Here is a 14,815-nt window from a genome sequence, read left to right as displayed (position 1 = left end):
ATATTTATATCAGATGGTTACGGGGGCTCTGAACTTCCTTTTGTTCTGGACCAAAAGTCCTGCGTTTGACGAATATACACTTTCAGAAATAAATAAAAATAAGTATACACCGTTAAAAAAAAATGTAACAGTCGGAGCAGAAGTTGTTATCGGTTGAACTTTCATTCAGACGTCAGTTGGACTTGTTTGGGGTTGACGCACGCGGCCGTTACAGTCCCCTCTGCGCGCGCACCTTCCATTATTTACGTTTTTCAGGCAAAACAGCGTCTGACACAAAGGCCAAAAGTAATTAATAATAAAATATAAAAAACTGTCTGACCCACATAAGCCATGCGCAGGTTATATATGCTAATATGAATCTGCTAATTGTTAGGATTTAGTTGCCGCGGGATGGGGGTGGGGGGGTGGGGGAGGGCAGCCACGCCCCCATAAGCCCTGAAGATCTGCAGAAAAAATAATTTAGTGGAGGTGAGGCAGAGAACAGGTGGTCCCTCTAACGCAGCCCCCCCCCGGACCCCCCCATAGAAAAACAAGCTCTCTAAAGGAAGTGACTCAAAAAAAAAAGGCAAACCCTTCCGCGGCCCGCGGTTACCTGCTGGAGGTGTGTCTAAACACAAAGTCTTAGTACTTTCATCAAAAAACAAATGACGTCATTCAGAACAATAATAAAGTGAGCAGAATTTTTTTTCTTTTCCAAAAACGAACATTTGATGTAAATGATTGATTTCTGTCAGAACTGAAGCTGTAAAAATTGATCCAGAAAAGTTAAACCGGAGCAGCTGCTGGATCAGCGCGGCGCAGATCGATGCTCATTAACTTCTCTTTTTCAGGACTTTCTGGAGATCACACGAGAGCTAAAGAGCTTCCCTTCCACGCATGTCCAATCCACGCACGTCCAATGCACGCATATCTCATCCATGCATGTCTTCCTCTGGATTTGCTCGATTTCTGGCTTTATTGTCTTTAAAACACACAAAAAATCAATGGTTCACATAAAAATATTGACTTTAGTCTAAAATATATTGTCTCTGGATTGGATCTAGTATTTTATATTTTTTTTGTTTAAATAAATAAAAAAAATTCTCTAATAGTCTTTTTATGTGTCTCGTGAGGCAGAAAGCATTTTTAGATAAACAATTTAGACTCAAATCATCCAATTTTTTATTTTCAAGTTAAAATGAATGAATAATAAAATAAAGATTCTTCTAAAAATCAATTTAACTTCTAAATTCAGAGCAAAATCAACTCTTTTCATAAAAATAATTAAGAGTATAATAAAGTGGAACAAATGCATTTAGAGTTTCCATTAATAAGGATCATATATTCATAGACAGAGAAGTTGTAAAATGTTTATACTTTTTTGCAGATGTCAGTGCTGCCTTGACTGTCCCGGCCAGCAGAGGGCGCCGCTCTGGCACTGCAGCCTGAGGGGGGATTAGCCTGCAGCTCTCCAAGAAAAGAGAGGGCACCCTCACACTCTCACCACCTCACAATTGGTGTCTGTACACGCGTGGGGGGGCGACGCAGGTTCGATGGCTCTGATCCTGTAATTCCTGTGTAATCTCTATAATCTCTCACTGTTTGAATATGTGGATGTGTGAGGGGCCATGTAGATTGAATTAGGGATGAAGCAAAAGACCAAGAGGAACATCAGTTTTTTAGTCTGAGCGGGATTAGTGAGGAAGACTCCTTCATGGTCAGATCTTCATGATGTCGAGTTGAGCTTCTGCTTTACATAAATCACCTTTGAGGAGATGAGAAATGTGAAATAATCTCAGAGTTGAGGAATATTTTCCATCAGTTGTTCACATTTTTGTGTCTTTATTAAAGATGTGTAATTTCTGGGCTTTATAATGAGAAATGGAATAAAAACAGTTTTAAATCCGTTTCTGAATGAAAAAATAAAAATGTGATGCTTAGTTTCTTTCGTTAAGTGAAAATATCATCTAAACCAGCATCAACACCCATAATATCCTCAATGTTTGCCCCTTTTTGGAAGATTCTTTCCAATATTTTGAAAAAATACAAAAACTCTAATTGTATCTGAGATCTTTTTACTTTGCTGTAATCTAAAAAAATGTCCTTATTTGTGAAAAAATAATTATATCATGAAAAAACTGAGGTTTTGGCAGAAAAAAGTCAAAAAATTAATTAAACTATTCTGTTAGAACAATTAGGGAACCAGAAAACGCTAAATATAACTGATCAAGAGTAAAAAAAAAATAGTGTTAAAGAACAAAAAAATTCTGCCTTAATTAAAGAATTTTGAATAAAAAACGAGGTTTTATAATGTTAAACAATGTCAAAATAAACGATAAAATGACGTTGAAATAGTGTGAGATTTTGGAAAAACAGAAAAATGCTAAAAAACTGTTTTAAATTTAATGCAACACAAATCGAAGTGATTGAGAAAATAGATCCACGATGGTGCTAAACTCCCCCAACATTTACTGCTCAACCCACCTAAAATTTTTTAAAAGATTAAAAGACTGTAAAATGTGACAATCACTATAAATGGTTAAAAGGCAAAAAAGCCAAGAAGTTTGAAGATTCAAAGCATAGCAAACATACATTTAAATTTTGCTTAAAAAGTGATATACAGCTGGTTAAAATCAGATTCTGCTAAAAAATGATCCAAGTTAAACTGAAATAGTGCAATGATGTTTGCTCTGTAAAGATAGAAAAAAAATGATGCCATGTTTTGTCATGAGCACATAAAAAAGCTGGAACTTTTTGATCAGAGCACACAATTTCGGAAAGTAAATGCTTTAATTAAAAACAAAAGGTCAAAGTCGGAGGAAAAAATCCTCAGCAACAAAGTGTAGCATTTACACCAACAAATACGACAAATACATTAGCAAAGAGTGAACGGTTCAGTTTATGGAAATCAAGAGCAGCGGGATAAAACGAAATGATTAAAATGCTGATTTAAATATTAGTATCAGATCAAAGAAAGATGCAGATATTTTAGCTTTTACTTAGCAACTATGTCTGGATGTTGCTTTGTGGGTACAGTGAGCAACTTAGCTTCTAGTTTGCCAGCATCCCACAAGAGTCAAGATAAGTTCTATTACTGTATAATAGAATAGAATAGAATAGAATGCCTTTATTGTCACTGTACACATGTAGAATTCACATCACACACGCATACAGTGAAATGAGAGCCGCTCACTGTTCAGTGCAAACATGCATGAGAAAAAATAATTTCACATAATAATAATAATTTCAAATTAGGAATAAAAAACTTTTACTGGCTTGTAAAGGAAGTTTATTTGTTATCATTTAAAGTTCCACTCCGATCATCTTTTGTAAGAGAGTTCCCATAGTTTCTTTAATTATGGTTATGCTGTTTTTAGACAAATAATAAAAACTTTTCTGTTTTCTAGGACATAGTTTCTGCAGAGCGGCAGGAGTCCATTAGAAATTCACCTCTGAGTTGTGGGCGGTTCTGTTGGCACAGAGCGATTCCAACCTCCTTCCTGCCACCCACAATTGAGAGCTCTCTGTTTACACACTCTCCTGCGAGCCCCTCACACCCCCAAGCTAACATCAGTGGTGCAAGAAAATTGGTTGGCACTATCGTAGCTATCCAGCCGTACAGTTTAGATCCAGATTCCAGCTCTGATGAGGAAAAACAAAGACGTTCATGGATCTATTTATCTGACAGTGGATGATCAGAATGGAGCAGATCAGAGAGCTTGTGGCCCACTCAGAGTATTTTCACAAAACAGTCTTTTTGAAAAGCCTTTTTTTTATCTTCTCCTGATTTACAACACTTTCAATAAAGTAACACACAGAAATTCAATTTTAATCTACATTTTCTTTATAACTGTCTTCCATCATGTTAAAAACCCATTTTCATCAGTGTGGGTCTTTAAAAAGAAAATTAAAAAAATTAATTCAGGCAATTGAAATTATTAGGCTTTTAACTTTATTAATGTATTTTGATATATACTTTCATATTTTACTGTGTTACTTTTAAATTGTTTTATCCTTGAAACTGCTGTTTTTTTTATATTTAATGTTTGTCATGTTAAGGCACTTTAAAAATGAAATGATCTATCGTTTAGGAACCAAAAATAAAACTACAACAATTGGGTCAAGGACAATTCCAAACAAATACTGTGAATTTTTTTAAGTACTTCTCTTTTTTAGTGTTAAAGCTACTAGTTTTATCAAGTATCAAGTTCATCAACCTTTTCCAATGCTGATCCATTCAGTTTATGTTCTTCACTGTTGCTTCTAGAAGCATTGAAGCCAGAAGAAACACAATGTTTTTAATGCCAAAACGGTGTTTAATAGTTTTAAACCCCAAAAACAACACAGCTGACACTTTTTGACTAAAACCTATGATTTTAATGATCAGAACACAAATTTGCAGAACTACGGAGAGCCAAAAGGTCCACGTTTGACCAGCTGTTGAGCATCTTGACATGTAAACTGTAGCTGAAGAGGACAAAAGGGAAGCAGGAAAGAAACCTTAATGACTAAACTAAACTACAGAATCCAACAAAGGAACAAATCCTGCTGAACTAAATCTGCTGATATTTCTCTGCATTATTTTAGAGAGGCAAATTCTTTCAATTAGAAAAGCATTTTCACCATTTCACAACACTTTGTAGCAGTTTCTTTGTCTCATAAAGATTCAGACTCAGTTTGAAAAACTTTATTGAAACATGATGATTTCATGCTGTCTGGATGACATGAATCAATACATTTGAATGTTTTGATTCTGGGTTTCATTTACATTTTTGCAGCAGCTTCTTTTTTAAACCTGCAGCAGAACCAGAGATTATTGATAGTTGTGTGTGTGTTTTTTTGTGTGTAAAGTTTGCAAAGCTGCGGCTGGGGTTGTGTGGGAAAAGCTCCACATAACAAAGAAAAGTCTCCGACAGGCGGGGAGGTGGGTGTTCCTGGGAGATGACACCCCAAGGAGACAGTTTCCTCAGCCTGTCAGCACTTTGGAGCGGCGCACAGCCGTCTGCACATTTTCCAGGTTTGGATGACGACACGGCCGACAGGTCTCTGCCCAGACTCGGTGCCGGCTATCTCTGGTGTCAGGGGGCTGTCAGGAGGCCTGACACCGGCGCCCCTCACCGCCAGGCCCTTTGGGCTCATCTGAACAACAAGAACTCGGGGACTTGAACACGTGAAGGAACGCTGTGTTCTGCAGCCGGATCAAAGTGTGGGTAAGACGTGAAGAATGCTGTGCTGATTGCTGCACCTCCATCCACCCTTTGGTGTTGGCAGTGTGATGGTGCGAGCTGGCATCTCCCCTCCAGAAAAGCAAGGCTTCTCAAAATAAGAGTCTGAAAGAAGAAGAAAGAAAACCGAGAGAGGAAATTCTGCAAACCGGGAACAATTCTTTTTCTCTGTAATCTGGAAGCGACCTCCGTTTGAAAGATGACAACGTGACTTTACCGACCACCTGTGAGAGGAGAAGCCTCTGCTTCAAAACAGGGAGAAAACACTTGACTTCCTGTTTGAAGCAGGCTTAAAAATAAAACCATGACTGTTCATCAGGTACCCACTTGGTGGCTTGCTACACAAACAAAATGGCTCATTTTTAAAGTCCCACTCCAACTAATTTTAGTAATTTTTCAATTATAATTATTATGTTTTTAGCCCAAATTTAATAATCTGTGTTGTTTTCTAGAACATGGTTTTTGCAGAGCAGCAGGAGTTCATTAGAAATTCACCTCTGTGTTTTGGGCATCTGTGTTCTGTTGGCATAAAGCAACCCTCTGCTGATGTCCCATCATTCTTTAGTTTACACTCTTTCCCACTAGCTTACAGCCCCATACAACCCCAATCTAACGTTACAACAGAAACAGCGAGAAATCGGAAATGTCCAGCCGTACAGTTTGATCCAGATTCTGGCTCAGACGAGAAAAAAATGAAGACACGAAGACTGTAAATGTATCCACTCCAATAAAAAAATGTAATAATGCCCATCCAGTCATTGGATGTTTGCAGGCTGTTTTTGCTGCTTTCACACTCAAACAAGGCTGCTTGGTTGAGTGTTTGTAATATTACTTTATATCATGGTTTGGGGGAATACTCGACTCTGATTGGCTGCAGGATGTCCAATAAAAAGTGATAATGGGAATCTAAAAAAAAAGCTCTGGTCAAATTGCCTTAATAGTCCCTATTAGTTTTCTGACCTAAAGGTTACCGGAACAGCAGAAACTTGACAGCAGCTGCAAAGTGAGCGGCAGGATCTGTGGCCATTACCATGACAACCCTTTACAAACTATTTAAATGTAAGGGTTGACTGGGGTACAAGCAAGATAATGTCTTAAGAGGTGTCCATTATCAGAAATGTACGCACTTGGTGAAAAAAACTGTCTGAGGCTACGTGGAGAACGGTTCACGCCTCTGTTTCGTCTGTTGATTTCTGACAATAGACGCACCATCCAGCATTATTTGTGGTTTCTGATTCTGGTGACCACTCGTGGCTATGGATTCCTGGGGGGGGGGGGGGGGGGGGAGTGAGTGAGTGAGAGAGTGAGAGAGTGAGAGAGAGGGGGGGGGAGTTTAGGCGCAGGCTTGACGGCTTGACGTAGTGAGACAAACTAGAGCTTGACATGAAGACCAACTATGCACCATCAGGGGCAATGGACTGGCGAAGAATGATGATCCTGGAGCTTCTTAAGAAGGCAGGTGAGGCGATGAGGTATGTGGTCGCAGCTGGGATGAATCAGGAGCCAAGCGGAAAGGAGAGGGGGAGGAGTCTGACAGAGGCACCATATCAGCCTCACAGGTTAATATGTATATATCCCTTGTGCTATCTTAGATGACCCCACCCTTACACTGACGTGTTCTCCCTACCATGACAAAGGTGGATAAAGGTGTAGAGGATTTCATGTAATCCATGGACACCAGTGAAGATCATAAATCATTGAAGAAAAAAGGTTCAGTGCACTGTCTAGTGGGTCTAGATGACCCAACTCCCAATGTTGAAGGGCCTAGGATAGCACAAGGGTTACATATAAATATATGGCAACTACTGTCGCCAAACAGGAGTGAGTTTATTGGGAGTCCCCACCTTTTTCCACGCCTCTACTTGTTGAGTGCTGCGTTTCCATTGACTATAAAATTGTGCAAATTGGATTAACGATAATAAATTTGCTTAATTTAGACAAAACTCACATTTTTGCGCTTGGCAGAGGTTGTTTTTAAGGCGTATTGAAATGGACACATTTTGCAAAACTGCAATGGAAACACTTTAAACGAGTCACGTGACCAACAACTCAACAAGTAGACAGTTTGCATCCAGTTGCTGAAGCCTGTCTCTGACATGTTGCAGCGGAGACTGAATGATCTCATGAACTTAGACGTGGAGAGGAGATGCTTTTAGAGCTTTTAAAAAAACTTTTAACATTCTCCATGTCTTCCATGCACTGTAATGAAATATACACAGACAGAAAGATAAATTTATCTGCTGTAAATCAAAGTATTTTTCACATCCGGGTTTTTGAATGACTTTACGCGAGTCAGTTTGTGTTTATTTTCATAATCAAGATTTATTGGAAACAGCAATATTGTATTTGTTTGACATTAGAATTTCAATAAAGTTTTGCACATTTGTGTGATGGAATCACAGACTGTATTTTGCTTTCCCTTTATACAGTCAATAACGCGACTTGGGAGAATTGTACAAGCCGTAGAAAGAGAACCATCTGAACATTTGAATGTCCAAACGGTAATTTTCCAAAGTTCAACCTTCATTCTTATTTTTATTTTTCATCCAAGTTGAGTCAGAGAGACACGGGAACATATTTTTTTAATAATTCCTTTATTAACGCTTTAAAAGAATCACAAAATAAGAAGGAAAAGGCCCTCACAGACAGCGTGGATGAAATCTACTGCCATTGGCTACCCAAAATCTGTCAAACACCTCAGACGTCAACGTCAGACCCACAGGCTTTTACTGAGGCATCTGATTGGTCAGTCAATAACTTGAATAACTTCTTAAAAAAATCTTTAAAAAATAGAATTAGAAAGAAGATACTAAGAAGAAGAAGGTATCAGAGTAAGAATGATTCTTCTGACAAATAAAATGACTAACTGTCTATTTCTCAATAGAAGTCTATGGGATTTTGGTTTCTTGAAACCTGCGGGTACTTCCTATTTGGGAATACAGGAGGGAGGGTTTGAGCAATCAATTTAAATCAGCAAATCAATCAATTTTCACATCAGAATCCATTGGAATTAATTGCGTAAACAATCATTAGTTACAGTCTGTCACCAGCAACATATCTGGTGGGGTTTAAGGGTTAACTAGTCAGCAAAATAGATCCAATACAAGTTCAGCCTTAAAAAAACATGAAGTGTGTTAAGAAGAACTTGTAAGAATTTTATTTACCAATCCGCCAATTAAATTTCTTTAGAAAGGAAAGCAGTTGGCTTTAGACTGCCTGAAACGAGTTTAGAAACCATTGTTTAAGTTTCACGCTGACTTCTGTCGACTAAGGAGCGACTGTGATGAAGTTCGCCTGTAGCTCGGCTACATGACAGGCTAAACACAAAAAGGGTGATGGTTCTTCCCAGAGAGCTGGACCTTTGATAAGAAGAAAAATAACGTTTTTGAGCACTATAACATTTTATTTTTAAATGGTGCTGCATGGTGGTGTAGTGGTTAGCTCTTACACCTCACAGCCAGAGGCTCAAATCCCGACAGGGACCCTTCTGTGTGAAGATTGCATGTTGTCCTCAAGCATGTGTGGATTTCCACTGGCTTCTTCCCACTTCCTAAACTATCCTGCAGTATTTTAGTGTGTGAGGGCCTGCGATGGACCAGTGACCTGTCTAGGATGTACCCCACCTTCACTCAAGCAGCTGGGATAGGCTCCACATGTCACCAGCCACACCTAAAAAAAACACCCTAGCTTTTTGTTTGTCTACACAATTACTGTGATTCCAACTGATTCTGATGCATAAAGGCGTCAGAATCTGTTGATTGCATAAGCACTTCACTGAAGGGTTACACATCAGTGCAAGGCCATTTTTCTCTGCCTCAGAATCCGTTGAAACTACGCCAGTTTTGTTGATGATTATGGTAATTCAAAGAGTGTCAACTGGAGCTAAAACTCTGGTGTTAACCCTTGTGCTATCTTAGATGACCCCACCCCTACATTGACGTGTTCTCCCTACCATGACAAAGGTGGATAAAGGTGGAAAGATTTCATGGAATCCATGGACACCAGTGAAGATCACAAATCATTGAAGAAAAAAGGTTCAGAGCACTGTCTAGTGGGTCTAGATGACCCAACTCCCAATGGTAAAGTGCCTAGGATAGCACAAGGGTTACAGGGTCAAAGGAGCAGGAAGCATTACACAGCCACTCTCCTACTGTCTAAACACAAAGGAAGTGTCTGCTTTAAAACGATGAAACTTTTTTTTTTGTTTTTTTTGTCTTTTGTTCATCTTTAAACACAAGAATCAGGGGAGCGGATTGGCCTTGGCGGTGGAGCAGGTCAGTCGTAACGGGCTGTGGTCCGCATCAAGCTCAACGTTGTTCTCCTAATTCTCCCTCCGCTGGAGACAAAAAAAACAAACCTGTTTACCGTGGAGCAGCGAGCGCGTACAACCACAGCTAACACGCATTCACCCGAGATCACAGGTTTGCTGTTTCACGACAAAAACAAACACCCACATTACACACTCACAAGCAGCGGCGCGCAGGAAGCCCACCGCAGGAACACGGGCGAGGATGAGCGTGTGACGGCGCCTCTGTAATTACCAGCCAAGTCTCCTAATGTGGGGCCTTTTCGCTGGTCTCAAAAATGAACCTATTTACCGTTGCAAACCATCAAATGCTGCAGACACACAATCCCACACAGACCCACACAAACACACACCAAACCGTTTCAAAAGAACGCCGGGAAATAAACAGAGACGAGAGCACACAACCCCTTCACACCTCTGGGAATTTTACTATTCCGCACTCCTCTGCTCCTCTCATCCCTCTTTCCCTCACACACTCCTTTCCTCCCTCTCTTCGTCTCTTCCTCTGCTCCTTTGTCTCCCTGATTATGCAGTCGATCCCAGGGTGCTCCACTCACCGAGATCATCCACCTGTCAATCTGAGACACACACACGGAGTCCTGCGCACACACTCCAGTGATATTGATACAGACGAAATATAAATGACTCTGCTCAGCTGCAATACGCTGTTGTGTCTTGCACATCCAACAGCGGGCCATGCAATTCATCAAGACGCAGCTCTGGAAACTTCCACCCGAACAAAAACAACAGAGAGACGCGGTGACACACACCCATGTGTCAAAAGGTGTCACATCAAGTGGGGAAAAATGCAAGATGGCGTGTAATTTTAGCACATCTTTAACACCTGTCATTTACTTTTTTGGTGCTTTCACATTCCTTTTGGTAGTTTTTTTTTTCCGCCCCGGTGTTGATTCTGACGAGAACAGTTACAGTAAAGTTTCTGCAAACAGAAGAGAGCAGCAGCAGCTGAAGCTTATGGTTCAGGAACTTGATTCCAACGTGTCAATTTATGATAGAAACATCATCATTTTCACTTTGTTGCTTATTTGTGCTCTTAAAGTCACGTTTTAGAAGAAGGTGTGAGTAATTCTGTGTCCAACAGTTATCCATTTAAAGTAAAAAAAGGCTAAAAATAGAATAAATTCAGAGGATGTTTTTTATTATTACCTTGATGAAAATAAGAAAAGTATCATAAATTTCAGGTCTCAGTCTGTTTGCCAGCTCGCCTTCCGGGGGCCGGCATAGTGATCGGGATCGCTCCAGCTCGATCGGCCCTGCGACGTTGTCTAAAGGTGTACCTGCCTTTGGTACCCGCCGATATGGTTCCGACGGGTACCACATTGTGCCACTGAAATCACACTACTGCCAAAATTTCTCCCCCCCATCATTCAAATCGCACTGCAGGACCTCAAATCATGTCTGTACTGTTGATTTAACATTGAAACTGGCCGCCTCTGTCGCACGAATTGCGTTCGGTGAGAACGCAGCTTAACCTTAACCTGTAATCCTAAACGTAACCTTCCTCTGGGTCCGTGCCGCCAAGAAACTGGCCGCTCGTATTTGGAAAATAACGTGCAAATAGTCACTTCCTTTCTGGTAAGTCTTTATAGTTTTTTGCTAAAGATAAACTTTTGAGAATAGAGACTGTCAGTCGGTCACGTTTGTGCCACTCACCTCCCATGTCAAGCTCTTCACTTATGCAAGACACAGCTTGCAGAAAGGGGGGGGTCAAGGGCAGGGCTACTCAGCGCCAACAGCCACGCCCATGCCCAAGACATTTAGGTTGTGGGATTTTGGTTTAAAACTTCATAATCATAATCAAAAAACCCTTGGGAAGGTTTTTTTAAACTGTCATTGGGGGACTGTAACATCTGAGCTTTGGATCCAGTATTTATATTCTTTAAATTATTGCAACTCTTTAACCTCTAACATAATTAATGTAATTCCTGTAGATTCTTGAGAGGAGAAAAGCAGCTTTGCACTGACATGCAACACTTTACACTAGTCTCCCTTGTGGCCACCAGAAGACGAAACCATCCTGATGAGTTAAAGTCAAATGGTTGGTGTGTATAAAGCTTCGACTGTGAAGAGAACAGTCCAGACCTGCATGAGAGGATCTTCCCAATGATCCTAAAGCAGCTGGAACCAAAGTCTCCTGGAAAACTGTTGGTGATACACTGAAAAGGGTTCAGATCCTACAAAGAAAGCACAGGATGACGCAAATGTTCTAACAAACAGGAAGAATTCTCAGAAGAACTGAATCAAAGTTTAGGCCAAAAAACCAAAGTTGTTAACCGTTGTGCTATCCTAGCCACTTTAACATTGGGAGTTGGGTCATCTAGACCCACTAGACAGTGCTCTGAACCTTTTTTCTTCAATGATTTGTGATCTTCACTGGTGTCCATGGATTACATGAAATCTTTCCACCTTTATCCACCTTTGTCATGGTGGGGAGAACACGTCAATGGAAGGGTGGGGTCATCTAAGATAACACAAGGGTTAAAATCAAGTTTTTGGAAGAGGAAGGAAGGTTGTTGACCTTTCAGCATATCCCTTCAGCGCCACAGATTCACTGCTTCGCACAGGTGGTTTGGCAGAGATTTTTAAGCTGGATGGCCATCCTGACACAACTCTGTATTTTATCTGGGCTGGGGATCAGCACGTCCTTGTGGCTACATAGATAGGCAGTAGCGTAAAGGATCTTGGCCAAAGACCCACACTGGATGAAACTCATCGTGCTCCACGGGTATTCGAACCCTGCTTTCCCATGAACCAGTCCTGCACTGAAACCATGGCCTCTAAAACACCCATTCAATCGTCAAACATGAACACGGAAACAATTGTTCTTTTTTTTGGTGGGGAAGTGGGGTTCTGTCACAGTGACAGGTCTACTGCACCACATCACTAAAACATGGGGCCATGTAACGTTATTTCTTTTGTGAGAATGAATCCATCCATCCATCCATCCTGTTGGTTAAAGGTGGGGTACACCCTGGCCAAGAAAACTGGATTTTAAAGCAACTGCTGAAGCATGTGAGCCTGCTCATGCATACACCTTTACGCTGATGATACTTTGATGTACGTGTGTTCTTTGTTCACAGCAGAGGTGGTGTAAGAGCTTCAAAATACATTTCCAGCATTACACATCAGCTTCTCTGGATTCAAACTTTGTTTGATGGTTCTGGGACTATCACATTTATTGTAAAGCCATTCAAAAGAGCTTTCATCCAGGCTTCTGTCACTTCAACTGGATCTACTTGTGGATGTGATTTAGGACAAAGTTTATTAGCTCAGTAGCACTGATCAATTCCTTATTATTTGTTGTCATTTATCATGAAGTCTAACCTTCAAATTTCATTTATCAGCCCCTCAAGCCTCAACACCAAGCATTTGAACTTCCAGAGCTCCCGAATCAAAAAACGAAATTCCTTTGAAATCCAGATTCATGAAGCTTGTTTGAGCTTCAAAACTGAGTCTAAAGCCAAAAGAACTGAAGGTTCCTTCTGCACCCTCACTGGTGGGCTGTTTTGTTTTTGGTTACGTCATAGAAAAAAACCTTTGCTTGTATAGAACGTTAGGAAAGATAATGTTAGTTCTGTATTTATAAAAACAGAAATCGTATTTTTTTTTGTCTCAGTCGCTTATTTTCTTTCTCATTCTCATTCCATCACTCTGATCCTGGGCCTTAGCCTCCTGTGCTCTCCTCCCAGAGGTTACCATAGCAACGGAGTGGTCCTGTGGCCCTCAATGTGTGCACCAGCGAACGCAGTCTCTCCCTCTCTTCATGCATGCATAGTTGGTGCTACAGGTGCCCCCAAACGTATCATCCTTCCTGCCTTTGACTGACACACTCGCGGGGCTGTGGATTACGATTAGTGATGCGGCTAATTTCCCACAATGCCCTGCAGCCACTGGGCACCCAATGCGCCCGCAGCCAACTTATAAATATTCATTGAGCCATCTGATGAATATGTAAATGCAGGGCAAGGTGGAGGGGGGCCTAGGTGCCCAGGTGAGGAATCACATCCCGCCAGTCTGCATGATGTCCAAGGGTGGGCCAAAAATATGAGCGAATGAATTCCTGCATTTTAACAAATACCAACTCCAAACTATTTCCTATATGGATAATCTCTGTCTAAAAAAGCCAAATCCTAGACTTAAACTGTTTAACACAATAGTTTAAAGACCCGCTCCAATTAAAAAACTATTAATTTTGGAAGTTTTAACATATTCATGTGCCGTTTTACTGCTGATAGAGTAAATATTGAAAGAAACATAAACTTAAAATTGCATTTCTAAATATTTTTCATTGAAATCATTGTGAATCAGGAGCAGACAAACAAATGTCATTTGTAAAAGATCTTATTGGTGACGTAGAAAATGCGCATAGCGTGTGACAATCTCTCTGCTCTTCTCCATTTTAAAGTCTCCACAAATACATCCATGTATGTCTCTATTTTCCTCGTCTGAATCTGGCTCCAAATTATACGACTGGATAGCTCGAACATTTCTCCGCATTTTTGTTGCACTGCTGTTAGGTTGGGGATGTGAGGGGCTGTAAGGGGCCTGGTTGCTCTGCTCCAACAGTCCCCCCCACAACTCAGAGGCAAATATGTGATGAACCCCTGCCACTCTGCAGAAACTATGTCCTAGAGAGCAACACGGGTTTTTGAATTTTGGCTAAAAATGGCATTTTTACAATAAAAAGACCGTTGGGAACAGTTAGAAAATAAATCTAAAGATGACTTTAGTGTGACGAGAGTGTTACTTTAAACCAAATATCAGCTATTTTAATATTGAAATAATAGTCGCAGCTGATTTCAAGTCTTACTTTTTATTCCAAATTTAACATTTACATATAAACGGCGTTCATACCTGGACTTGGACTCTGTGAACAATATTCAAAGACAGAACAGGTTTACAGTAAAGTATGAGCTTTGGTTAAATGTTCTTAGATCTGCTGCAACATTAAAAATAGCATCTCCAAAAGCTGTGATTCGAAGCAATAATCAAAAATATTCATATTTATTCCATAAAGAGATTCGTTATATAGCAAAAAGAGTGCAGTGAAGACAGACGCAGCAATGTAATAACAGAGCTTTGTAAAAAATGTGACAAGCTCGTAAAACCTCAAGTCTTCAGCTATGAGCAAATCTCTTTTTAGGTGGTTCTGTCCAGTCGCTGGTGACTGACGTCACATACGCGTCATGCTCCCTTAAATGACTCCCTGACTTAGATCAATTCATGCACAATTCTAAATTTCTTTGCCCCGTGGATCCCAGTGCGAACAGTGTAGGGGGCAAAA

The sequence above is a fragment of the Oryzias latipes genome, chromosome 24 (assembly GCF_053564925.1).
Source record: "Oryzias latipes strain Hd-rR chromosome 24, Olatipes_Hd-rR_3.1".
NCBI lineage: Eukaryota > Metazoa > Chordata > Actinopteri > Beloniformes > Adrianichthyidae > Oryzias > Oryzias latipes.
This window is presented reverse-complemented; position numbering follows the sequence as displayed.